The following is a 27,434-nucleotide window of genomic DNA, read 5'->3' on the forward strand; positions in this document are numbered from 1 at the left end:
GGCCTGTGCTGGAGCCTGCAGGACTCAATGAATGGAAGAAGGTGGTAGGACCAGGGGGTTTGAAAGAGCCCAGGAGAAGGGAGGGACGAATTGAAAGAGTAACATTGAAACATATACACTACCATATGTATAGATAGCCATGCTGCTGCTGCTGCTGCTAAGTCGCTTCAGTCGTGTCCGACTCTGTGCAACCCAATGGACGGCAGCCCACCAGGCTCCCCCGTCCCTCGGATTCTCCAGGCAAGAACACTGGAGTGGGTTGCCATTTCCTTCTCCAATGCATGAAAGTGAAAAGTGAAAGTGAAGTCGCTCAGTCGTATCTGACTCTTCGCGACCCCACGGACTGCAGCCTACCAGGCTCCTCTGTCCATGGCATTTTCCAGACAAGAGTACTGGAGTGGGGTGCCATTGCCTTCTCCATAGATAGTCATGGGAATCTGCTATATTTATCACGGAGCTCAAACCCAGTGCTACGTGACACCCGAAGGGGTGGGAGGGGCTTCCCTCGTGGCTCAGTTGGTAAAGAATCCACCTGCAATGCAGGAGACCTGGGTCCGATCCCTGGGTCGGGAAGACCCCCTGGAGAAGGAAATGGCAACCCACTCCAGTATTCTTGCCTGGAGAATCTCATGGACAGAGGAATCTGGCAGGCTACAGTCCATGGGGTCGCAAGAGTCGGACACGATTTAGTGACTAAACTGCCGCCAAAGGGATGGGATGAGATGGGAGCTGAGAGGGATGTGCAAGAGGGAGGGGACATATGTATGTACGTGTGGCTGACTCATGGTGATGTAGAGCAGAAACTGAGACAATATTGTTATCCTCTAATTAAAAATAAATGTATTTTTAAAAATCTAAAAAGAAAGAAAGAATCCAGGAATTGTGACAGGTAAGGAGGTGTGGTTCTTCTGCAGAAAAAGGGCAAAAAATCGGGAGACAGGGTTTCTGGGCTCTGCCGTTGGTTTTCTGTGAAATTTGGGGCAGGTCACTTCCCTGCTCTGGGCCTTAGTTCTCCCACGTAAAATGTGGCATTGTTATACATTCTATGTTATATATACATAACACTGTATATATACATTGTTAAGAGTGTGGTACTAGAGCCCACACTCTTAACACACTATGCTGGCTCTCTTGTTGGACTTTGGTAACAGTCATTTTTACTTATCTTTGGTGAGCTTTATCTTTCTTTCCATTCCTATGCTGTTTCTACTTAATTTTTATCTTCTTTCAAGACTACTGGTCTTTTTAGTTCTTTGGCCCATTTTTTGATTGGGTCGTTTATTTTTCTGGAATTGAGCTGCAGGAGTCGCTTGTATATTTTTGAGATTAGTTGTTTGTCAGTTGCTTCATTTGCTATTATTTTCTCCCATTCTGAAGGCTGTCTTTTCACCTTGCTTATAGTTTCTTTTGTTGTGCAGAAGCTTTTAATTTTAATTAGATCCCATTTGTTTATTTTTGCTTTTATTTCCAATATTCTAGGGGGTGGGTCATAGAGGATCCTGCTGTGATTTATGTTGGAGAGTGTTTTGCCTATGTTCTCCATTTTCTATACTTATTTGCATTAAGCAATAGTCAGACTGGCCTTGGGGCCCAGAGCTATTTGTGGAAGGCTCTGTGGTCTATTGAGCTGATAAAAATGATATGGTTTTCTGTATACATAGAGATAACTTTTTGATAACTAGCATCACTAACCAATTCTGCTACAAAGAGATTTAGACAAACACAGTCTCACTGTCTGATTAGAATAGATTTATAATCAAACATGGATAATGTGGGCATGTAAAGGATTTTTAAAAGACACAATAGAAATACTAACCAATACACAAAATGATGTATTTCAGTTCTTTACGTAAACAAATTTTTAACAGATATATTTGAGATTAGTGAATGTGGGAAAATTCATAGAGGGAAAAATGCCTTAATAAAAATATATAATTTTGAAAAAAAAAACTACTGGTCTTGTCTTTTTAATTTTGATATAATGGTGAATTGAAATAAGTTATTTATAATTGTAGATTAATTGTATTCTTAGTAAGAAAATTTATAAGATAATGCTTGATCAAACCAATTTTATAACTTTTTTTCCATTGGAGAAGTAACCTATTCACTATATTAAAGGGGAAAACACTGTTGAAAAATAAGTTAAATGTGGGGTTGTTGTTTAGTCACTAAGTCGTGTCCAACTCTCTGCAACTCATTGGAGTGTAGCCACAGGCTCCTCTGTCCATGGGATTTCCCAGGCAAGAATACTGGAGTGGGTTGCCATTCCTTTCTCCAGGGGATCTTCCCGACTCAGGGGTTGAACCCATGTCTTCTGCTTGGCAGGTGGATTCTTTACCACTGGGCCACTTGGGGAGGTTGGCCTAAATCAGTGACTCTTTCCCTAGAAATGTGATTCATATTAGGATGACTCAGGAAGATTTTATCAAAAGACACTTGCTTGTACCTCACTGTGGACCATTGTATTCTGAGTTCAAGGTCATTGGAGTATCAGGAGAGGGCTCTCCAGATAATCCAGCCCTACTGCTAGCCTCACTGGATGGCTACTGAGACCCTCTCTGGTTTGGCATTAAATGATGTTCTTGGTCTCCAAGTACAAACAGAGCCCCAGCCACAAGCTACATCCTAAACAGCCCCCTCTTCCATCTGACATGGAACGATAGCCTTTTGGATCATGCCTTAACAAGCCATAACTGCTGAGGGAACTGCTGGGGCAGTCCCCCGCCCTTTCTGATGATGATCAAGGGAAACAGAGCTTAGCAGGGCTCATCGCAGCCTCTAAGGATTTGGATCCCACCTACCCTAGGAGCTGCTTCCCCTATGGCTCAGTGATAAAGAATTCACTGCCAATGCAGGAGATCCAGGTTTGATTCCTGGGTTGGAAAGATCCCCTGGAGGAGGAAATGGTACCCAGCTCCAGTATTCTTGCCAGAAGAATCTCATGGACAGAGGAGCCTGGTGGGCTACAGTCCGTGGAGTCAAGCACCCACCACTCACCCTAGGAGCCAGGCCCATCTAAAATTTAGAAAGCTCCCACAAAACCAGAAGCTCAGAGGCCTGATAGGCAAGACCTGGACTTGGATTTTGAATGTTTTGTCACCTCAGTTTTGTGGTTGTTGAGCTGTCATGCCCTGAACCCAAAATACACGCTTTGTAAAGTTCCTGTGAGTATTCAGGGGTCAAGTGTGAGCCGAATCAGCCCGGCCCTCAGGAGGACTACCAGGACAACTGGGGTGAACCATCGCATCTCACTGGGTTCCTTGGTAACTCAGATGGTAAAAGAATCTGCCTGCAATGCGGGAGCCTTGGGTTCAATATCTGGGTTGGGAAGATCCCCTGGAGGAGAGCATAGCAACCCACTCCAGTATTCTTGCCTGGAGAATTCCAAGGACAGAGGAGCCATGTCCCTGGGGTACCAAAGAGTCGGACACGGCTAAGCTACTAACACACACACGCACGCACACACACACACATGCACACACACATCTCATCTCACATTACAGATGAGGAGCCAGAAGTCGAGGACAAGGCAGCTGCCACACCAGGACCCCTGAAGACAGCCCCGCCTTAATTCCCAGACGGGGCTCTTCCTCTGTGATTTCTGGCTTTATGCTCAGGACTACAGAGCTGGGCTGTGCTCAGAGAGAGAAGCGGGACCCAATAGGGACCCCTAAGATAGCAGAAAGTGCTGCAGGATTCCTGTGGCACACCTGGAGGCCAGGGCACGGTGCCCCCTCTGCAGGGGACTGGTGGGAAAAAGCCCCAGCCTTTGCACCCCATAGAGCAAGGATGCAGGGGCAGGAAGTGGCAACTGTCTGACCCCAAAATATGTCCCTCTAACCACCAAGGCCTCCCGTCCACAGGCTGCTAGGAAAGTCCCCTGAGGAGCCCACTCCCCTGGGGCAGTGGCTGGACAGCCCGGGCCTCACCTCGGCCACTGCCCTTTTCCCACTGCATCTTGGGACCACAGCCCTGGGAGCCCAGGGGAGCCCAGGCAGGGACACTTTTCCATCAGCACCCTTGAGGCCTGGCTCCTGGGCTCAGCTGAGAGCTGGCCACCCAAAGAGACACCCCTGTTGCCTGGTCTGGCCTCCTGGTGTCTGGAGTGAACTGATCTGGTCACAGACAGTGTATTCAGCTCAGCGGTGGAGCTGGGCCTGGGATGTTCTGGCCTGAAGAGTCTGGACATCTGGGTCCTCTGGCCTTTCCCTCTGTCCTCTGGCGTAGTGGGGAAAGCCCTGGACTTGGGGTACAGACACCTGCATTTTAATCCAGGTCACCACTTACTAGTGTAACTGAACAGGAGCCTATGGGGCCTTCCCCCTTGTCCTCTGCTTTAGCTCCTTTCTGACGTACTTTGATAATAGTATTTGATGAGGATTTCCTGAGTTGTTCTGCAGATGTGAACTCTCTCCCACCACTTCACCTAATGGAAGATGTTAATTACGTGCTGACCAGGAGCACATAGGCCCAGGCCTCCTGGAGCCTATTTGCCCTCAGCGACCCCATGGACTGCAGCCCAAGGACTGACAAAGTTAACCCCGTGACTCCGCCCTGTTTCCTCATCATCAGCCAATCCGAGAATTGCGCACAAGCCGTGCACGTGTTGCAAGCTGCACCCCTCCGCCACCCCACCTGCTTTTTATTTTTTTTAAACATTATTCACACTTAGGCGTAATAATAGCTTTATTCATTTAAAAGGTGGAATGTGGAATAAGTAAATTAGGGGATTTTTCTTTAAAATGTGTACAGCATTTTGAATCTGACATTTTGAATCTGACACAGAAATTCTACCTCACACTCCAGAGTATCTTGAGAAGCTGAGCTAATAAAAGGAACGATCAGAAAGACCACAGCTTAAAGAGAGTTCAGCGATTTAACAAGCAATGTAGATGGCATTTTGTTAAGTGAAGAAAATACACTTTCTAAAACAGGTATCCTCACCTGCTTTTAAAAGTGCTTTGCCAAAACCTTTCGGGGAGCTCCAGGCTTTTTTTTTTTTATGTATTTATTTTTAATTGAAGGATAATTGCTTAACAACACTGTTAGATTCTGCCAAACATCAACATGAATCAGCCATAAGTACACATACATCCCCCGCTTTTGAACCTCCCTCCCACCACCTACCTGGCTTTTGAGGGTACAAGCCACCTTGTCTCCTAGCAGGGCCTTGCAATAAACCTTTTTCTGCTCAAAACTCCAAAGTTTCAGTTTATTTGGCCTCACTATGCGTTGGGCACATGAACTTGTGTTAACACTAAAACCATTGGTTCTGATCATCTTCCTGAACCTCTGGGTTATTATCCTTAAAACTGGGTTCCCAATGCCTCTGTGCTAGGATCTTTTTAATATGGAAATGCTTGAGAAAGCTTGCAGCACAGAGCCCCATTCATTGTCCATGGTTTCTGATAGTATTCTGTGTTTCCTCCCTCCCTGCTTGGTTTGTCTAATACATCTTACAGCTGCTCTTTGCAGTGCTCTGATTGCAAATTGGCAAGGTCCTCTCTCTTAACTCTGGTTGGCTGGCTCAGCTTTTTCAGGGGTGGGTGAGTTTGAAGAGCCAAGTTCACATGGGAGCATCTGAAGTTAGGGCTTGCCTGCTAGCCCTAGAAAAAGTCTGTATAGTCCATGTGTTCCACCAAGCCTGCATCCCTGACTAGGATGTTCACATAATCTGCAGGGTCCGGTGCAAAATAAAATGAGGGAATCCCTTGTTTAAAAACTAAACATTTCAAGTATGCAGCAGCAGAGACTGCACAAGTTATAGGCCTTGAAGGCTGCCCTGCCCCTCTCAGCCCTCCTGCGATATTTTGGCCTCATATTGGATGGCCATCCATTGGTTTATTCCCTGGAACCTCCCACTGCCCTCTTTGGGTCTCCTCTGCCCTGGTTTGGAACGTGATTTTCCAAAATCCCATTGTTATGGTTTCCTCGTTCCAAAGTCTTTGACTTAAAGGCATTGCCCAAACAAATCAGAAGGATGCATTTTCTTCCCACAATCATTGTTGTTCTAAGTGACTCATCAGGCTCCTGCTGCTGCTGCTAAGTAGCTTCAGTTGTGTCCGACTCTGTGCGACCCCATAGATGGCAGCCCTCCAGGTTCCGCCGCCCCTGGGATTCTCCAAGCAAGAACACTGGAGTGGATTGCCATTTCCTTCTCCAATGCATGGAAGTGAAAAGTGAAAGTGAAGTCGCTCAGTCGTGTCCGACTCTTAGCGACCCCATGGACTGCAGCCTACCAGGCTCCTCCGCCCATGGGTTTTCCAGGCAAGAGTACTGGAGTGGGGTGCCATTGCCTTCTCCAACTTAGTAGTCTAACTACTACTAAGTAAGTAAGTGAAAGTCGTTCAGTTCTGTCTGACTCTTTGTGACCCCATGGACCATGGAATTCTCTAGGCCAGAACAATGGAGTGGGTAGCCTTTCCCTTCCCCAGGGGAACTTCCCAACCCAGGGATTGAACCCAGGTCTCCCACATTGCAGGTGGATTCTTTACCAACTTAGCCACAAGGGAAGCCCCCAAATACTACTACTATATAAAAGAAAAAAAAAATATTTCCATTTTTGGAGACTGTCTTCCTTTTTGGTTTATTAGCCTCACTGTCTTTTATGTCTTCCACATCACCAAAGCCTAGTGCTAACAATATAATACATTATTTTCTGACTAAACTATATTTTCATTGACCTTGGCTCTCTATTCAATTTCATGAAAGCAAAAATACAATTGTCAAAATCTTAGTAAAAAAAAATAAGCTATACACTTTACACTTTAACAATAAATTTCATTGGTTATGGTACTAACTTGCATAAATAAATAAAACATGTCATGGACTAATCAAAAGCCTTTTAAAAAGCTTTCATTATAAAACACTCTTGGAATATTGTAATAAGCTTGTAAAATTTTCCTAGATGTCTTAGTGAAAATGTTACTGCTTAAACTACTCTCAAAGTTAGCATCTAAAATATTTATCAGAAAAAAAATAATTTAATAGACCCTAGGAGTTTAATGTGGCTTTCCTGGAATAAAGTCAATAGGAGCATAAAAAGAAAAGAGCAGAGTCAAAAATTAAAGATCACTAGCATGTCTGCACAACTATATAGAATTGTATTATAAAGAAAAGTCTTGACTAAATGATTTATAACTCCCTACCACACTTGTCACACTGTTCTGAGTAGTGTTGACACTTCTGAAAATAAATTATGAAAACTAAATAAAACATGGACTTATTCTTCATGCTAATGAGAACACAATTGGTTGCACCATAAACAAATTTCTCTGAATCACGTCAACAGGAAAAATACTATAGTATGATGTAAGATATTAAAGGAAAACAGTTCCCAATTAAGCATGTAAGCATGATCTAGCCCTCATTATTCACTGTCATAAGGTCCTGAAAATAAGATCTTCACCCTACCAGAAGAGCCAACTGACTTGGCTCTTGTCCCTAAACAGCCGGTTAAAAAGAGAAACCTGTCATGGTAAGTAGATGGCATCTCTTTCACCAAAGGGCCCCACTCAGCCCCAACTCCCCAGCTGCAGAGTCCAAGAAAACCCAGATTTATCTAAAATGGCCCAAGAATTGATTGTGGAGAAGGGGCAGGTGTGGAGAATAGACACTGTTCCCTCTGCTGATCTGGGATCCATCCTGCCCCGACTGTTTCCAGCTGGAACCGATCTCAACCAGAGATTTCTCCCACCACCCCCAACAGGAGGTGATTCAGTAGGATGCGACACATTTAACCAGCCTGTGTTAGGTTAAAGGACTCTGTCACCAATCTCTTCTGCCTCCATCCACCTTCAACAGATGGATCCTTTAGATCCGGATGTGATAAAGCAGGTAGATGGTGCTGAGCATCCCGCCTCCTCTTGCCCAGTCCTCCCTTGCCCACAATCACATCATGAAAAGAGAGGAAATGGGTAACCCGGACTTTGTCCCAGCTCTGTCACTCTTAAAAAAAAATTTCTTTTAATGTTATTTATTTATTTATTGAGATTATTTTACCCTGGGCTGTGCTGGGTCTTCATTGCTGCTCACAGGCGTTTTCTCTAATTGCTCTGAGTAGGGGCTGCTCTCTAGTTACCGTGTGATGAATGGGCTTATCATTGCAGGGGCTCCTTTCGTTGTGGAGCATGGGCTCTAGGGCATGCAGGCTTCCATAGTTGCAGCCCTTGAGCTTAGTTGCCCCACGGCATGCAAGATCTTCCCAGACCAGGGATTGAACCCATGCCCCCTGCATTGGCAGACAGATTCCTAACCACTGGACCACCAGGGAAGTCCCAGCTCTGCCCCCTCTTGATCTCTGTCTACCAGAAGTGTCCTCATCTATGAGTTATTGATTCTGATCTTTCTCCTGGCTAACCGACCAGAGGTTGTGAGCCACACAGGAGACAATGGTGGGATGTAATGGGCATTTGACAAAGCACATGGTGACCAACCTTACTGTCTCTCTACCTCTGCTGTCTCTCACCTGTGCCCATCCTCAGGCAAACAACTGGAAGTGCTGGCCCCACTCTCCCCACTTCTTCCCTGCCTATGCTTTCAATATGCTGCAAACTGGCTTCGGTCTCTACCATGCCACCAAAAACTGCAATGGCTCTAGTCACCAGTGACTTCATCGCTGCTAAATCCATGGCCACCTTGGCTTTCATCTTGCCTGGCATCTTAGCACCCTTGATCCTGTTGATCCTTCCTTCTGGAAACATCCCCTTGCTGTGGCTTCTACGACAGGTGGCCCTCATGGTTTTCCTCCCACATCTATGTTGTTACTTCTGAGACTTGGTTCGAGGCTCCTTAGTTAAGTTCAGTTCAGTTGCTCAGTCGTGTCCAACTCTCTGCGACCCCATGAATCACAGCACGCCAGGCCTCCCTGTCCATCACCAACTCCCAGAGTTCACCCAGACTCACATCCACCGAGTCACTGATGCCATCTAGCCATCTCATCCTCTGTCGTCCCCTTCTCCTCCTGCCCCCAATCCCTCCCAGCATCAGAGTCTTTTCCAATGAGTCAACTCTTCACATGAGGTGGCCAAAGTACTGGAGTTTCAGCTTTAGCATCATCCCTTCCAAAGAAATCCCAGGGCTGATCTCCTTCAGAATGGACTGGTTGGATCTCCTTGCAGTCCAAGGGACTCTCAAGAGTCTTCTCCAACACCACAGTTCAAAAGCATCAATTCTTTGGCGCTCAGCTTTCTTCACAGTCCAACTCTCACATCCATACATGACCACAGGAAAAACTATAGCCTTGACTAGACGAACCTTTGTTGGCAAAGTAATGTCTCTGTTTTTCAATATGCTATCTAGGTTGATCATAACTTTCCTTCCAAGGAGTAAGCGTCTTTTAATTTCATGGCTGCAGTCACCATCTGCAGTGATTTTGGAGCCCAGAAAAATAAAGTCTGACACTGTTCCCACTGTTTCCCCATCTATTTCCCATGAAGTGATGGGACCGGATGCCATGATCTTCATTTTCTGAATGTTGAGCTTTAAGCCAACTTTTTCACTCTCCACTTTCACTTTCATTAAGAGGCTTTTGAGTTCCTCTTCACTTTCTGCCAGAAGGGTGGTGTCATCTGCATATCTGAGGTTATTGATATTTCTCCCAGCAATCTTGATTCCCATTTGTGTTTCTTCCAGTCCAGCGTTTCTCATGATGTACTCTGCATATAAGTTAAATAAGCAGGGTGACAATATACAGCCTTGACGTACTCCTTTTCCTATTTGGAACCAGTCTGTTGTTCCATGTCCAGTTCTAACTGTTGCTTCCTGACCTGCATAGAGATTTCTCAAGAGGCAGATCAGGTGGTCTGGTATTCCCATCACTTTCAGAATTTTCCACAGTTTCTTGTGATCCACTCTGTAGAAAAACAGCAGTTGTGAGCTGACATCACTCTGTGTACTTCACATGTGCTACACTACTCTAAGCACTTCATGTGTTTTAAGCTGTCTTTTCTTCCTCATGGCCCTGGAAGTAGTTATTGCTATTAGCACCCATTGCACAGATGAGGAGACCAAGGTGCAGAAAAGTTGTCCGAGATTACTCAGCTAGTCACTGGGAAGGTGGGATTCAAAAGCAGACAGTCTGGCTCCAGTTCTGAACCAGCACTCTGCACCGCCTCTCGTCAGACTCACTCCCAGATGCTGCCTGAGCATCTTAGCTTATCCTGCAATCGGCCTCCTAATGTGGCCACAACCTATACCACCTGTAACCCCATATTTACACTCAGTGCCCCTACACTGGATTCCACACCCTCCTGCCAGATACACTCTGGTCTTTGCACACGCTCCTTTCTTTAAGGAGAACTGTTTTTTTCATGTGGTAAGTTCCACTCTTGTTCAAAATCACCTCCTCAGTGAAGCCTTCTCTCCTTTCTCCCAACCCTCCTTGTTCCCTGGATCCCAGACATCATGATTTCCCTTCTGGGCTTGCACAGACTGCCTTCTGATGTAATTTGTCTATTCCTGAGCCTGCTTTCCTGTCTAGACTCTGAGCTCCTGGCTTAACACAGGCATGTGATCCTGCCTGTTTAGGTGAACTAAAGATCTGGCCCATGTCTCAGTGGAACCTGATGTTACCAAAACAAACTTGGGTCCATTCGCCCAAGCTCAGTAAGGCCGGTTTACTGACAAGGTGGTGGTGAAACAAAGTGGTGAAACAGCATTTATTGAAAGGCAAGCAAGGTGTATGAGGGGAGCGAATGCTCTAAAGGCCTCAGATCTCATTTGGGGAAAATGTTTTTAAAGATCCCTTATCCTTAAGGAAGAGACTTGTGAGGTTTGATTCGTTTGTGGACATTCTTCTGATCGGTCGGTGGTGGTTAATCAGGAGTTAATATCATCAACTTGCCAATTCCAACCAGTCTTCGGGCTCTGTGTTCATTGTTATCATGAAGTCATCTCCTTCCATCTAGTGGGGGTTTTAGTATCTGTAAGACAATTCAGGAATATGAGTCAGACACTGTTACCTAAGTCCGTCAGGGAGGAAATAAAGATTATGTAATTCTACTATATAGTTGATCTGTTGTTTAAATTATTACCTGTTCTCTTGGCCCAATTACTGTCTTTTGTTACTACGTGTTCATATTCTTCCAGTCAGTAATTCCTGAGCCAGCCTTTTGGTACTCAGTGGAGGCCTGGGAGACTAAAGCTTTTCTATAAACAAGAGATAAGCGAGGACATGCTTCACAGACAGAACTGTCTCCAAATAGGAATCAGTGGCTGCCAGTTACAACAATAGGTCTTTATGTGTTCACAGCTATTTATAGCTTCCTTGGTCCTTTACACTCTGTTAATTTGAGCCTCACAATAAGGTATGAAATGGTTGCTATAAATCAATTTTACAAATGAGGAAATAAAAACATAGAGATTATTATTAATACCACACACACATACTGGTCTGCACCCAAATGCCCCCAGCAAAGGGTTGGGCCCTATGAATCCAAACGGCTGCTTGCCTTGTGTTCATGCCAGGTGAGCATGAGATGGGCCAAGGCCACATAAGAATTGAGTTTTCTCCGAAGGACTGCACATGGAGTTTCTTTCTGGCCTCCACATCTCTCTCCCTTAGGGCAAGCCTCTGCCAAGATCTCCCCTGCATAAATAAGCCATCAGGTAAACGCAGTCTAGTTTCACTTCTCCAGGTACATCAATGGAAAGGCAAGTTGAGTTTAAGACCGTTACTAAATAAATATGGCTCTCTGACTGCCAACCATATATAATTCCTTCTAACAGTATTATTGTGTTGAAGGTACTTAGAAGATAGACTTTAATGGAGAGTTTATCAGGATTCGTAATTAGCACAGCAATTGCAAACACTTTAGAGTAGTTGGAAGCAGATTAAACCCACTAAAGAGAATCAACCACTCAAACACAATAGCAGTATCCATTTACACGCCAACCATTTGCTTGCCAATTAGAAATGCATAAGCTCAAACAGCTACTGTAAATCTTACCCTTGATGCTGTATTTGACATCCCTCCTGGCAAAAACTACTCATTAACTAAGTCAACAAATATTTCAAGGGAGCCTACTATGTGCCAGACCCTCCCCCTGTGCTGGGAACCAAGATACTCAAGACATTTGCCTTGTAGAGCTAATCCCCTGGGAGAGACATAATTTTTCAGTTAATTATATAAACAAGATAATTTCAAATAGGATAAGTCAGTGAAGACACATAACAAAGAGATATGACAGGAGGGGGAATTAAAGAGTTGGCATTTGAGCTGAGACTTGGAGGGGTAGAATATTCGAGGCAGAGAGAATGGGGAGTGCAAAGATCTAACGTGGTATCTTAACATGACCCTTGAATAGGACCTAAGACAAAGATTTGAAGAAAGTAACGTATTTGGGAAGTGCAGGAAAGATGAATAAGGGAACCAGAGAGCAAAACAAGGACTTAATAAAGAGCATGTTATCAGGCAAGCTACTTTGAGTGGCGGGGCTGACTCCCCAGGGCGCTTGGAGATGCAGTGTAGGGGACACAGCTGAATTATCTCCCCTAAGAGCAGGGGAGTCGGGGTATTTATCCTCCGGTTGCCGTCTGTCACTGGTGAGGCCTGCTCCCTGCCACTGCTGTCCTTGGCTGCTCATGGACAGAGCTGTCTTCCATGGCTGAAGTCAGCTTGTGTGCACTAAGATGGAAAAGCCTAGCTGAAGGATGTAAGCTGGATACTGGCAGCACCTGTGACAGGCAGAGACCCATCTAGAATGTTCCAGAAGGAAGGTCAGTGAGAGTGGTACATAAAACTTGGGTGGGGGTGGAGTGATAGGAAGTGAAGCCTGAGAGGAAGGCAGAGATCAGTTCAGGTGAAGCTGGGAAGCTGTGATGAATTTGAATTTTATTCTAGGTGCTTTGGGAAGACAGTTGAGAAAGTCAGTCAGAGATAAGAACTGACTTTTTTTTTTTTTTTTAACAAAAGAAGATCCTTCTCTCAGTTGCATGGGAAATAGGTCATTTGAAGAGCAAGAGAGGATGTAGGAAGACCAGTCAGGAGGCACTAGCAGAAGTCTAGGGGGAGAGATAATGGAGGCTTTGGGTGGCAGGAGGTGCTGTGCAAGGGGGATGGACCCAGTGTCATAGCAGAGCAGAACAGAACGATGGCTGCGTTAAACGTGGGGGAGAGTGAGAAAAGAAAAAGTCTCAGCTTGAACCTGAGCCCTGAAGTAGGAGGATTACAAGAGGAACAGGCTGGGTTGTGCCATGCAAGAATTGTGTAACTTGGATCAGTGACTCCTCCAGTCTGGTCCTTGATTTCCTCATTTGGAAAAATATAGAACTATTTCTTTCTAAGGGTGCTTTTAACTCTAATAGTCTATGATTTTAGAACAAACAATCATATATACGTATATATTTATAACTGAATCACTTTTCTGTACACTTGAAACTAACACAACATTGTAAATCAACTGTACGTCAATTAAACACAAAACAGGGGCTTCCCCGGTGGCTCAGTGGTAGAGAATCCACCTGCCAATGCAGGAGACATGGGTTCGATCCTTGATCGGGGAAGATCCCACATGGCGCAGAGCAACTAAGCCCGTGCACCACAGCTATTGAGGCCTGTGCTCTAGAGCCCGGGAGCTGCAATTCCTGAAGCCCCCTCGTGTAGACCCTGCACCCCGCGACAACAGAAGCCACTGCAGCGAGAAGCCTGGACACTGCATCTAGACAGCAGCCTCCATCCTCTGCAATGAGAGAAAAGCCTGCACAGCAGCAAAGACCCATCATAGCTAAACATAAAAAGTAAATAAAATATTATAAAGAAGGCAAAAAAATAAAATATTTTTGAAAAGTATTCAAACAATTTCTTTTTTAAGTTGCAGTTCTTTCTGATAATGCAATGAAGTGAAGTGAAGAGAAGTGAAGTCTCTCAGTCGTGTCCGACTCTTTGTGACCCCATGGACTGCAGCTCCTCCATCCATGGGATTTTCCAGGCAAGAGTACTGGAGTGGGGTGCCATTTCCTTCTCCATATGAATCACTACTCAGAACAAAAGCTAGCACCTTGACAATAACCTGCTTCTAACCATATTTTCCTCTATACAATTTCCCCTGACTCCTTCAGTCCAAGGTAACCAACATCCTAAACTCTCTTGTTTATTTTTCATCGATATGTGTGTCTAAGTTATGTATATTTTTGCTTTACAAAAAAAGTGTACCATACTATTTATTTGTAGGGACTTACTTTTTGGCCAAAAATGTTTTGATAATATACATCCATTTTATACAGTATGCACTGCAGTTCATTTTAACTGCTGTTAAAATGATTGGTTAAATGTTAAATACATTGTTAAATGTATTGGTTAAACGCATTATTTATTCATTCACTCTCTCTTAAGGGCATTTGAGGGTTTTCCCAGATCTTTGCCATTGTAAACAGTGCAGCTATGAACATCTTTGTATAGGCAAGACTTTTACTACATGTATATGTAAAAGTGGAATTGCTGCTTTAGGATAATCACTGTTATGAGATAGCTTCAATCATTTTCTAAAGTAGCTGCATGAAAATAGCCATGTGTAAGAGATCATGTAGATCCACGTTCTCTCCAGCGCTAGATATCCATTGAGTTTCCCATTTGGGCCAGCCAAATTGTTTTGAATTGAGATCACTTTTTGCTTTGGGTTTGCATTGCCCTGACCTAATGAAGCTAAACTGTCTTTGCTTGTCCATCAGTTGTAAGTGTTTCCTTTTTTGGTGTAATATCTGTTCCTGTTTGTCACTATTTTTCTTCTGGGTATCTTTGTTTTTCTTATCAGTGCCATCAGTGTGCTTCCTGCCTGTAAAGGCCAGAGTTCAAGACGGTTTTATGTCCTAAAGAGTCAGTCTTATTTAATTCAGACCAGCAGCACTTTTGGCGATGGAACAATCAAAACCTTTCTGTGAAGTGCATGTAGCCACAATGTGCTTTGAGACACACCTCTCTGTTTTTCTCTAGATATAACTCTTTAAGTATTTGAACGCTATCAGGATTCATGAGATTCAGTCTCTTTTCCAAGAAATGAGGTTGTCCATTTCCTGTGTGTGTGTGTGCTCAGTCGCTCTGTTGTGTCCGACTCTTCGGGAACCCGTGGACTGTAGCCTACCAGGTTCCTCTGTCCATGCAATTTTCCAGGAAAGCATACCAGAGTGGGTTGTCATTTCCTGCTTCAGGGGATCTTCCTGACTCAGGGATCGAACCCACATCTCTTGCGTCTCCTGCATTGGCAGGTGGATCCTTTACCACTGTGCCATCTTGTCCATTCCCTGGGACTATCTAAATCCTCTCAGAGGTGTTAACAGATGGAATAACAGTCATGCATTTGATTTGGTCTTGACCCCAGGTCATACTTCTGTTTTGAAATTTGCCCCTAAAGCTGGTTTCTATTTTGAGGATATTTTTCAGGCTGCAGAAGTTGAAATGACAGATGTTTGCACCTGTCCACTCTGCAAACTCTAGAATTTCAAGACTTACTATGTTCTCTCTCAATTCTGCTTGCAAATGAGCCAGTCTTATCTGCTGTCACCTCTAGTATCTGATGAAATGTAGTTAGGAACAAGTAACTCACACAAACAACATTCTGTCTCAAAATTTCTTCTCCCAAAGCCATGAATTCAGCAGGTATATTTCCTGCATTCCAAATGATCACATGTGACCATTTTCCCAAATGTCTCACTACGGCATTACATAGCTTGATAGTTTCCCAGCCCCCTATAATAATTACCTCATTGTCTGCCATTCAGCCCCCAAACCAAAACTACACATTCCATTCTTTAGTTAGCACAGCATCCCACTTCTAGGTACTAAGTTTCTATATCGATCAGCTTTCGCTACAGTAACAAACAATCCCCCAACTCCCCCAAACAGTGGCTTATAACAAGGAGTATTTTCTTTTGTTCTTAAGTCTGCAGGTCAATTGCATCTCTGCTCCAAACTGTGGGTCAGCTCCTTGCTCCATGTCTTCCCACTTCTAGGCCCAGGCTAAAGGAATAGTTGTAGTTTAGGGTATGTTGGGAAGAAGGCTCTTGCTGGGAAATTCCATGGATGGAGGAGCCTGGAAGGCTGCAGTCCATGGGGTCGCAAAGAGCCTGACACGACTGAGCGACTTCACTTTCACTTTTCACTTTCCTGCACTGGAGAAGGAAATGGCAACCCACTCCAGTATGCTTGCCTGGAGAATCCCAGGGACAGGAGCCTGGTGGGCCGCTGTCTATGGGGTCACACAGAGTCGGACATGACTGATGTGACTTAGCAGCAGCAGCAGCAGGATATGTTGGAAGATGCAGGAAAAAGAGACATGCAATGCTTTTAAACCTTCCGCTAAGCTATGACACATGTCCTAACTACTTACATTCTGTTGACTCAAGGAAGTTATATGGCCAAGACCAAAGCCAATGATGTAAGCCAATATATTCTGAATCATTCTGAATGAGAATATAATCTCTCACAGATGTGAAAGAGTGTTTGATACATTCTTATATAATCTTTTGTTAGGGTGTTTACTGCAATATAGTCTCTGATTTGTAGCTTATTTTCAAGTTGTCTAAGAAATAAAACTCAATTTTAGTACAGAAAAATATATCACTCTTTTCTCTGAGAGTCAACATTTTTGTATCTTATGTTTAAGAAATCTTTCCCTTCTCCAAAGTTCAAAAGACACTTCTATTAAGGTTTTCTATTAAAATTTTCAAGGACTTATTTTTAACATGTAATCATCTGGAGTTGATTTCTGTATATGGTATAATGTGAGGATCTGATTTAATTTTTTCTTCTTTATTGACTGCCAATTTTCCAGGCCTAATTCTTGAACTGAGGTGACACGTGAACCTCACATCACATACCACTGCATCAGACCTACATGGTTCTGTTTCTAGGCTTTCTCTTCATAGCTTATTACTGCACGGACCATAATAAGTCATGGTATTTGGTTAAGTAATATCCCCCCTCTGTGTGTGTGTGTGTGTATGTGTGTGTGTGTGTTTCAGCCAGAAGTGTTCTGGCTATGCTCACCCTTTTACTCTTGTTTGTCAAATTTGGAGCCATTTCATCAAGTTCCAGGAAGCTCTCTGGTGGGTACCAGGCTGTGCTCTTTACACGTGCTCAATGAACCCTCACCATTACCCGATGAAGGTCGGTGTTGCTTTCCCCATACTACAGCTGAGATGCACAGAGATGGACGGCTGGTCCATAGCTACAAAGCAGCAGCTTCTGCAGCTGCCAGCACCCAGCTCACCCAGGCAGCGTGGAGGATACACTGATAAGCCTGAGACCACAAACCCTGGGTCTGCAAAGTCACAGGCAGTGCATGCTCTCACTTTGCTGAGGATTCCTGGTCACAGCAGAAACTGTGCAGCTTCTAAGTCCAAGTTGACCACGTGGGTCAATTCATTCTCATCAAACTAAAAAAAAAGAAAACACCCAAAACAGGCAGGACCCTGACACCTGGAGATGGTTCATATTTAAAGAAGAAAGCACCCTGGCAATGAGTCTCCATAATAGAGGAGAGGTGTGTGTGTGTGTGTGTGTGTGTGTGTGTTGGTATTCACATCCCAGCAAATGACTAATACCTTGATTGTCACATTCATTCTGTATTTCAGTTCTTGAAGGAGGTAATCTTATTATACCAAGAAGGCTAAATGACTTTTCAAGTCATCCAACTTTTCTGTGCTCTTTGTTTGTGGAGGTAATATTTAAGGTACTTCATTTGCAAGGATATTTTGAGCAGAATATGCACAGAGCAGTGGCCCTCCATACTAGATCAGCGGCCTCAGCATCACTAGGGAACTTGGAAATGCAAATTCTTTGGCCTCACTCCAGTCTTATGAGTCTTTTTCTTAATCCGTTATTTATCTATTTTGATGCGCGGAGCCCGTTACTGCACACGGGCTCTCTCTAGTTGCAGTGAGTGAGGGCTACTGTCCAGTCGCTTGTGTGAGCTCCTCATTGCAGTGACTTCTTTTGCTGCAGAGCGTGGGCTCTAGAGCATGGGCTCAATAGTTGCGGCACACAGGCTTAGTTGTCCTGTGGCACGTGGGACATTCCCAGACCAGGGATCTCATCTGTGTCCTCTGCTGTGGCAGGTAGGTTGTTAACCACTGGGCCACCAGGCAAGTCCCTCACTGAGTCTTATCACAGGAGGTGAGGCCCAGTAATCTCTGTATCAACAAGAAACCCCCTCCAGGTGATTCTGGTGCCCCTGAGGTTTGAGAATCACTGATGTAGGGCACCCAACTTGGTCAATTCTCAGTGGACACTAGCAAGTTTGGCCAAAGGTCACAGAACTAGTTCATGGAAAGGCCTGGCATTTCTTGGTCTCTGGCCCTCCTGGATAACTTTTTCCACCAACTGAGTTTTATCTTCAAGGATCAAGAGCTTCCAAGCTGGGAAGATTAGCTGCAAAGTCAGATATTGGTATTAAATATATTACCTGGAAATAATCAATCCGGGGCTTAGAAGAATAACAGAGTGGAACTTGGGCCTGTGAAGCACCATGGACACTCTTAAATGACACTTTGAGGCTGGGAGGATTACCAGTTCCAATGTACACGTGACATTCTGAGAGATACATACGTTGTGTATACAGCCCCTCATAGATGAATTGCTAAAGGTCCGTTATCTGCAAATAGGTTAAATCTCTACTGCAGGTATCAGGCTGGCTTACCTTAGGTTTATCTTTTACATTCCAGATAGCTTTGGGAACCAAAATCTTTATGATAGCAACTTTAAAATAAACAAAAATAAAAAACCAAGTCAATACCAGTCATATCTTCCTCAAAATACTGTTCATATTTCACTTTTGTTAATTTTTTATAGACAAATCTTCATCCCATCCCAGTCACAGGGACTCCCAATTTTGTGTTCTTTTTTCTTTTTTTCACTGGCTTTATCATAACTATTTTCTGTGATGCCCCCTCGTCCTCATAATTGCCATTATGATGACTAGAAAATATTCCTTGAAACTGACATATGATTTGATTGAAGGTATTTATCTGGCTACCAGTGTTTCCTAAATAATAATGTTGTGACTACTTTTCTATAAGCGCATTTTCTTTTTGTTGATGTTTTTCTTTAGAATAACTCCGTAGAAGTGGAGTTACAGGAGAAGAGTCTCAATACATCTGACTACTGGAGCAATAGGAAAGATGTTTTTAAAAAGAAGTAGTAATTTCTTTGTTAGTGGTAATGTATAAAGACACTTGTTTTATAAAAGGTAGTCCTCAGCATTGGGTATCATTATCCCACTTCCCTTCTGCCTTTTTTTTTTTTTTTTTTTTTTGCTAATTTATTGAGAATGTAAGTTTACCCTATTATTGTTGCCATTTTCCTTACTTGTAAATCCTACATCCCTTCTTCTTTCCAAAGGCATCTTGTCAAGCTGGCTTTGAAAGAGACTTCATTTCAATTGGTGCGTCCGTGTGGGCTTCCCTGTTGGCTCAGTGATAAAAGAATCCATTTGCAATGCAGGAGATGCAGGTTCGATTCCCGGGTCAGGAAGATCCCCTGGAGAAGGAAATAGCAACCCACTCTAATATTCTTGCCTGGGAAATCCCATGGACAGAGCGCTACAGTGGCTACAGTCTGTAGAGTTGCAGAGTCAGACACGACTGAGCACACACACGGGGTGTCTGTGTATGTGCGTGCATGCTGTGTGGATATGGTTTTGTGTGTCTGGATATATGTATGTGTCTGAATTTCTGACCATCTCTGTGCATCTTCTTCCATGTTTATGATTCAAAGAACACGTGTGTTGTGGAGTGTATATGTCTTGGGGTCTGCTGCACACGTTGAGTTTCTGAGCACACAATCCTTGGAATACGCTCAAGTGTGTGAACTGTAGTGTAGGATCATGGACATGAATGTAAGGATCGAAATCAAACATCGACCACTCATGACTTAACACACATTTTTTATCTATGTCTTCTTGCATAGCTTTGCTAACATAGGGTACAAATTAGCAAATTCCAAATAGCAATAAAATGTTTAGGAGAGGTGGGACCATTTGGGAAAAGAGTAAATGGATCCTACAAGGCTCTAATTTTCATACAGAAAACAGATAAAGCTTCAGTGGGCTGGGGCTTTGAAAAATGTTTATCAAATGAGCAATACTGGGCAGACCACATACCTCCACCACCAATACCCACCCATGCCTCTGTTCTCTGAATCTAAAATGGAGATCAGAATAAAGGATGCTTGTGAAAGTTAAATAAGATGATGCTCACCGAAAGTGCTCACAAGACACGGTCCCCTGTAGGAAAAGGAGTGAAGGGGATGGATCCAGGTCCCAGATCCAGGGACCCAGTCTCTTCTCAGACCCTGAAACAGACAGTAAAGGTTCTGAACTGTAAGTTTGCCAAAGATCTTTCTAAAATTTTGCCTTGACCAGAGCTAAAAAACCTCACACTGAATCTCACATTGCTGAATACATGCAGTTTGGAGGTAGACCAAACTCTTCAAACCACGGGGCCTATGATGAAAAGATAGCCAAAGTTCTCATGTGGTGGAGGGAGCTAGAAATCACTGGGACAAATCTGCAGATTTCAGACTTCTAAAAAACCAATAGTACTTCCCCACTGCCACCCGCCAACCCCAGCAACACACGTGTACACACACACACACACACACACACACACACACTTTTATCCAAACTATTTTCACAGGGAACCCCAAACTATGAAACAGATTGGGGCAGAGGTTGAAGATGGGTGGGTTGCCCACTCCCCATCTCTGACTCTGACAAGGAGCTCCTGGAACACGTCCACATCCCCTGGGTGAAAACCATGCATCTAGATGACTCCAGAGTCTGGCTAACACTGCCACACTCTAAGGCACAGTTTCCAAGTAGTCACAAACCAGCTAATGTTTATTGAGAGCTTCCCTTACTCTAGGTTCTGTGCTTAAATCCTGACACATCTTATTTCATTTTGTCCTCACGTGTTCTCCATGGGGAAGACCCTAATAGTACTAGTTGGAATCCCTGCTCTACAGATGAGGAATACAAGACTCAGATGTGCTTGTGTGCTTAGAGGCTCAGTCATATCCGACCCTTCGTGGCCCCGTGGACTGTAGCCCATCAGGCTCCCCTGTCCAAGATTTTCCAAGTAAGAATACTGGAGTGGGGTGCCATTTCCTACTCTAAGGGATCTTCTCAAACCAGGGATTGAACCTGCGTCACCTGTATTGGCAGGTGGATACTTTACCACTGAGCCACCTGGGAAGCACCCATAAAAGGATATTGGACTTTAAGAAGCATGCTTAATTTCATTCAGCTTGAGCATCATGGAGCCAAGAAGCAAACCTAGGTAGCCTGGCTCTAGAATCTGTGTTCTGAACCCACCCTGTAAGCCTCCCAGTTGAGGGTTAAGTGGTATCGTTTGGATTTATCGTTTCTGAATCTCCATCAGCAGACCTTGCATCGCTCACCTTTTGGGGTTTGGGGTTTTTTGTTTTCTTTCACTTTGTTTTCAAGAAGAGGTGTGTGAGTGGCCCCCAGTCCTCAGTCTCTTATCTAAAACCCTCTGATCAGGACAAAAGAACAGAGCCCAGGGCTACTGTCTAACCTGAGGGTCAAGCCATTGACTTTGACAGCAACCCTGGCTGCTGGAAAGGTCGTTCCTGCAGGTGTTAGTTTGATGACAGGACAAGGTGGGGATGAAAAGAGGGAGTAGCCTCTGATACCTCTCGGTGCTTTAAAACCCACCTTATTTAACACTCACTACACCCCAGTGAAGTAGATGGGATTAGTCCCATTTCATGATGGCAAAACCGAGGCTCAGAGAAATTTGCTGGAGGTCCCCCAGATCAGAAGCAGTAGAGCCCGGATATGAACCAAGCATTCTTTCACTCTCCATCACACTGCACTAGGCCTGGGGGAGTGTGGGTCCCTGCCCTTCTCCAGAGCCTTCCTCAAGGCTCTAAGTCCCTTCTCTCCTGCTTTCGCCCCAGACCTTGTCGCCAGCCCTGCTGATGCTTGCTGCCATGTATGTCTCCTGTGATACCCAGAAGGCCCTGATGGCAGAGGGCGAGTTTGGGCAGGGCCCTCTGTGAAGGCCTGCTAGGGAATGAAGAGCCCAGTCCAGGAAACCCAGACCTCGGAGGAGCTGAGAACTCTCCCCACCCTGCCCCAAACCACTGAGAACTCCAGGCATTGAGAACCCTGCTGGCCCCTGGAGATTCACACCTCCTCCCGCCCACACGTGGTGGCCTCTCTGGTCTTTGGGAAACCCCAGGGCAATTTCTGGCCTCTAAGTGGGTGTCCAGGAGTCAAAGTTTCCCCCCAAGTTGAGTGAGCAAGGAGGCATTCAAATTCTCCCAGGCAGAAGGATTCCTATCTGTCTTTCCCTCTGCTTCAGAACTGAATATCACACAGGACAGTGTGTTTTGTGTTTTTAAAAATATTTATTTATTGATTTATTTATTTGGCTGCACTGGGGCTTAGTTGAGATAGGACAGTGTGTTTAAGAACCTGGGTTCGGGAGTCAGCCAGACATGGGTTGGTGTAGTGGCTCCACCTGGTTATGTGATTTGGGGCAAATTCCTTAACCTCCCTGAACCTCTACGAGGAAACAGTCCCTAACTGATGGTGACCACAGAGTGAGGTTTTGAAAGTCAAATAAGATGATGTGAGGAAAATGCTTAGCACAAAGCCTGGCTCAGGGCAGATGCTCAGGAGGACTGGGGTCTTGAAACTGAGCCCCACCTTCTCTCAGAGGCGTCTGGTGAAGGAGGAGTCGGTGGTCAGAGCAGAGCAGGGAGCAGGTCGCCTTGGTAGCGGATGGGGACAGGAAGGGAAGCGCAGTGCTGAGTTAGTGGGCCCTGGGGAGGGGACAGTGACTCAGACAAGTGTTCCCATCAGAGAACCTGCCCCAATATTAACCACAGGAAGCAGATAGGAGTTTAGGCAGAAAGGCCTTTCCATGGTGGAAACTCACAGGTAGTGTGCTAGGGAGGTTCAAAGAGGATGCCAGGGTGGCCAAGGAGGCAAGAAGATTATAATTCAGGCTGGAAAATAGAGAGGGAGACTCAGGGCACAGGGTCTCCCATTGCCCCCTGGGAGCGAGGTCCAGGAAGATGAAAAGAGCAAGCTGCCTGGAGCTGGGGAGAAACCGGCTCCAACATCAGTAGAACATCCTCTTCACTTTCACTGAAGATCCTTCTTTCATGGTCTGAGGCCAATGAGCCCTCGCTGAAGCCTAGAAAGAGAAGAAAGGAACTCGAGTTGGCTAAACCCCTAGCCTGTGCCCAGGGCCAGAACTTTGTCATGAGTTTTATCTCTGGATGCCTCCCATGTGTCAACACAGCCCCACACTGTGGGGTAGCACCCCCGTTGCCTATCTAGCAGGCCCGGGAAGAGAGATGGCACCAGCTAGACATGGCAGAGCTAGGCCTCAGACTCAGACCTACAGCTCTCTCAGACTCATGCATTTCTTTCTAGGCAGGGCTTCCTAGGTGGCTCAGATGGTAAAGAATCTGCCTGCAATGCAGGAGACCTGGGTTCAATCCCTGGGTCAGGAGGATCCCCTGGAGAAGATAACAGCTACCCACTCTAGTAGTCTTGCCTGGAGAATTCTATCAACAGAGGAGCCTGCTGGGCTGCAGTCCATGGGGTCACAAAGAGCTGGACACGGCTGAGAGACTGATGTCAGTGTCAGCACCCCGCTTAAGGACTGGGGCTGTCAGGCCTGGGTTCGAGTTCAAACATCTGCCAACTACTAGTTACGTTAATTTGGACCGTTCACCCATCTCTCTGAGCCTCAGTTTCCCCAGCTGTAAACCACAGAGACTGTGGTACCACCACATAGGGTGTCATGAGGAATGAAGGCGCTCGAGCCAAGCCTAGTGCAGGGCCAGCGCTCCACTGCCCCAGTGATTGTGTTCTTCTCCAGAAAAGCCACTCCTCGGGGGAGGGGAAGAAAGCCCGGCTGCCCCCCACTCGGTGTCAGCTGCAGTGGAGAGAGCCCCGGGCTTGGGGGCTAAAGACCTGAGTTCAGAGCCAGGCTGTCTACCTTACTCACGGTGTGACCTTGGGCAAGTTACTAGATGTCTCTGAACATCAGCACCTTCATTCTAGAATGAGGATGGTGATGCTGCCGTTGCGCAGGGTAACGGTGGCCCATTATATGCAGAGCACATCATGAGAAACGCTGGGCTGGAAGAAGCACAAGCTGGAATCAAGAGTGCCAGGAGAAATATCAATAACCTCAGATATGCAGATGACACCACCCTTATGGCAGAAAGTGAAGAGGAACTCAAAAGCCTCTTGAGGAAAGTGAAAGTGGAGAGTGAAAAAGTTGGCTTAAAGCTCAACGTTCAGAAAACGAAGATCATGGCATCTGGTTCCATCACTTCATGGCAAATAGATGGGGAAAGAGTGGAAACTGTGGAAACAGAGGAAACAGTGTCAGACTTTATTTTGCGGAGCTCCAAAATTGATTGCAGCCATGAAATTAAAAGACACTTACTCCTTGGAAGGAAAGTTATGACCAACCTAGATAGCATATTGAAAAGCAGAGATATTATTTTGCCAACAAAGGTCTGTCTAGTCAAGGCTATGGTTTTTCCTGTGGTCATGTATGGATGTGAGAGTTGGACTGTGAAGAAAGCTGAGTGCTGAAGAATTGGTGCTTTTGAACTGTGGTGTTGGAGAAGACTCTTGAGAGTCCCTTGGACTGCAAGGAGATCCAACCAGTCTATCCTAAAGGAGATCAGTCCTGGGTGTTCATTGGAAGGACTGATGCTGAAGCTGAAACTCCAATACTTTGGCCACCTCATGCGAAGAGTTGACTTATTAGAAAAGACTCTGATGCTGGGAGGGATTGGGGGCAGGAGGAGAAGGGGACGACAGAGGATGAGATGGCTGGATGGCATCACCGACTCGATGGACTTGAGTTTGAGTGAACTCCGGGAGATGGTGATGGACAGGGAGGCCTGGCATCCTGTGATTCATGGGGTTGCAAAGAGTTGGACCTGACTGAGCGACTGAACTGAACCAAACTGAGCATGGTTCAGAGAGGGCCAGAGACCAGGAGGCAGGGCCTGGAATTTCCCTATGGTGGACTAGACTGATGATCTGTGGGCCTTGAGGAGGAGAGGGGAAGGGGCATGGAAGAAAGTGTAGATGCCCAGAAAGATCCAAACCCTCCTGCCAGACCAAAGTGGGCATTTCCCCAGCCACAGAGAGAGCTTCTCATAGGCACAGAGCAAAGATGAGTGGGCGCGGGATCAGGGGTCTTTATCCCATTCTGTCACCTTCTGCGTAAGGCAGCCTGCAGAGATCTTCCCACTGTGTAAACCCGGGGGAAGCTGCTCGCCCACTCTGCTCCTTCTCTTTCTGGTCTCCCCACTAGGAGAAAGGGATGGCCACAAAGCTCTTAAGTGGGAGGGATGACGATAAGAAGGAATAAACCACTGGAAAGGAAAGAGAGAAGGCCTCAGCAAAGAACCCCCACTCCAGCGGGGGGGAATTCAATGGTATCTCCCTCCTTTGGCCCTGGCTAGGGGGTGGGGCCGAAGGAGAACTTCACAGGAAGGTGAACCGGGGGAGGGCCAAGCCGCAGAGACAAATTAGCAACTAGGTGGAGTGGGGATGCCACTGAAATTAGCAACAGGGTGGAGCAGGGATGCCGCCGAAATTAGCACTAGGGTGGAGCCGGGAATCCCTGCGTGGGTGCAGCTCGGAGAGAAGCAGGGCTGGGGCAGGGGAAGGTGGGGTGGACCGCGGCTCCTGAGCCCCTGCTCTCTGCCAGTTTCCGCCGGAACAAAGTGAAACCACAATGGACTGGGATGGGGGGGGGATGGGGGGGGGATGGGGGGGTGGGGGGGCATGAAAGATCTGGGATAATGTTCCAGCTGTGTGGCTGTAGGCAAGACACATTTCCTGAGCCTTTCTTTTTTTTTTGGAACTTTTTTTTTCTTTTTGTATTGGGGTATAGTCGATTAACACGGACAGAGGAGCATGGTGGGGTACAGTCCACGGGGGCGCAGAGTCGAACTCGACGGCGCGACTTCACTTTCACTTTCATAGTCGATTAACAATGTTGGAGTAGTTTCTGGTGAACAATGAAGGAAGTCAGCCATACATACACACATGCGTCCATTCTTCCCCAAACACCCTCCCCCATCCACGCTGCCACATATCATTCAGCAGAGTTCCATGTGCTGTACAGTACTGAGCCTTTATTTTCTCATCTCTGAAATGGGATGATAAAAGCTATCTCACTGAGTAGCTGGAAGGAGAGAATGCAGCTGTAAGGATAGTACCTGCTGGGACACGCCAGGGTGCGTGTTATTTCATTCATCTTTACAACAACCCTGCCACCTGACTGCTTTCATCCCTATTTGCAGAGAAGGGAACAGCGCAGAGAGGTTATGGGACTTGGCCACACCACACAGCTGGTAAATAGTCAGCTAGATATCAGACCCTAGGTGTGTGGGGCTCTACTGATACTTCAGAGCCATACAATAACTGAGAAATAGTCATTCATTCTCCCCTTGGAAGTCCCCCCCCGGTCCCCACCCCATCCCCAGTGGTGCCTGGTCTCACTCCCCAGCCTTGGTCAAGGACCCAGGATTCCTGGTGCAGACCCCTGCCCCAGGGGCTGTCAGCGGAGGAGCCAGGTATGTGACCTCCTGGCCCTGGATGCTACTTGCTCCTGGCTCGTGCATCTGGCTGGGTCCACACACGCCCACAGAAAGGCAGGTAATCTAACAGGAGGAAGTAGATGACCCAGAATGAACTTCATATCTGTGATCTAGCAGCCAGATCATCTTAAATGCAATTTCTTCTGTCTGCTGGTGTGTTGAAGCATGAGATCATGGTATGAGAGGGAACTGCAAAAGGTCCAGTTGAGGTGCAAACCAAAGTTAAATCAGGAAGGTTCCTTCTAGGGACTACTCATGACCCTAACCCTCCCCCTCAGAGAAGGCAATGGCACCCCACTCCAGTACTCTTGCCTGGAAAATCCCATGGACGGAGGAGCCTGGTAGGCTGCAGTCCATGGGGTCGCTAAGAGTCGGACACGACTGAGCGACTTCACTTTCACTTTTCACTTTCCTGCATTGGAGAAGGAAATGGCAACCCACTCCAGTGTTCTTGCCTGGGGAATCCCAAGGATGGGGGAGCCTGATGGGCTGCCGTCTATGGGGTCGCACAGAGTCGGACACAACTGAAGCGACTTAGTAGTAGTAGTAGTAACCCTCCCTTTCCCTGGTGGTTCAGACTGTAAAGAATCCACCTGCAATGCGGGAGACCTGGGCTCGATCCCTGGGTTGGGAAGATCCCTTGGAGGAGGGCATGGCCACCCACTCCAGTATTCTTGCCTGGAGGATCACCGTGAACAGAGGAGCCTGGCGGGCTACAGTCCTTGGGGTTGCAGAGAGTTGGACACGACTGAGCACAGCCCTTCCCTGGAGAAAGCAAGCAGCTCTGGCCTTTGCCTCTGGGTCCTTTTTCTCCCCCAAAAAGAT

The 27,434-nt window shown here is 45.9% G+C and overlaps 2 long non-coding RNA genes across 3 annotated transcripts in view; one reads left to right on the forward strand and one right to left on the reverse strand.

Moving 5' to 3' along the window:
- The window catches only part of LOC129649631 (uncharacterized), a 64,486-nt gene that overhangs the window by 16,755 nt on the left and 20,297 nt on the right, over positions 1-27,434 (forward strand). The gene's annotated exons all lie outside the window — the stretch shown is intronic.
- On the reverse strand, positions 10,641-12,079 carry LOC129649630 (uncharacterized). Of its 2 annotated transcripts, XR_008713202.1 has the most exons (3): positions 11,949-12,079; positions 11,034-11,148; positions 10,641-10,922 (listed from the first exon to the last, which is right to left on the reverse strand). It is a non-coding gene; the product is annotated as an uncharacterized LOC129649630 (long non-coding RNA). The 2 variants fall into 2 exon arrangements; XR_008713201.1 differs by lacking the exon at positions 11,949-12,079 and having other exon boundaries at positions 11,034-11,443.

This window comes from Bubalus kerabau, chromosome 4 (genome assembly GCF_029407905.1).
Source record: "Bubalus kerabau isolate K-KA32 ecotype Philippines breed swamp buffalo chromosome 4, PCC_UOA_SB_1v2, whole genome shotgun sequence".
NCBI classification, from domain to species: Eukaryota; Metazoa; Chordata; class Mammalia; order Artiodactyla; family Bovidae; genus Bubalus; species Bubalus kerabau.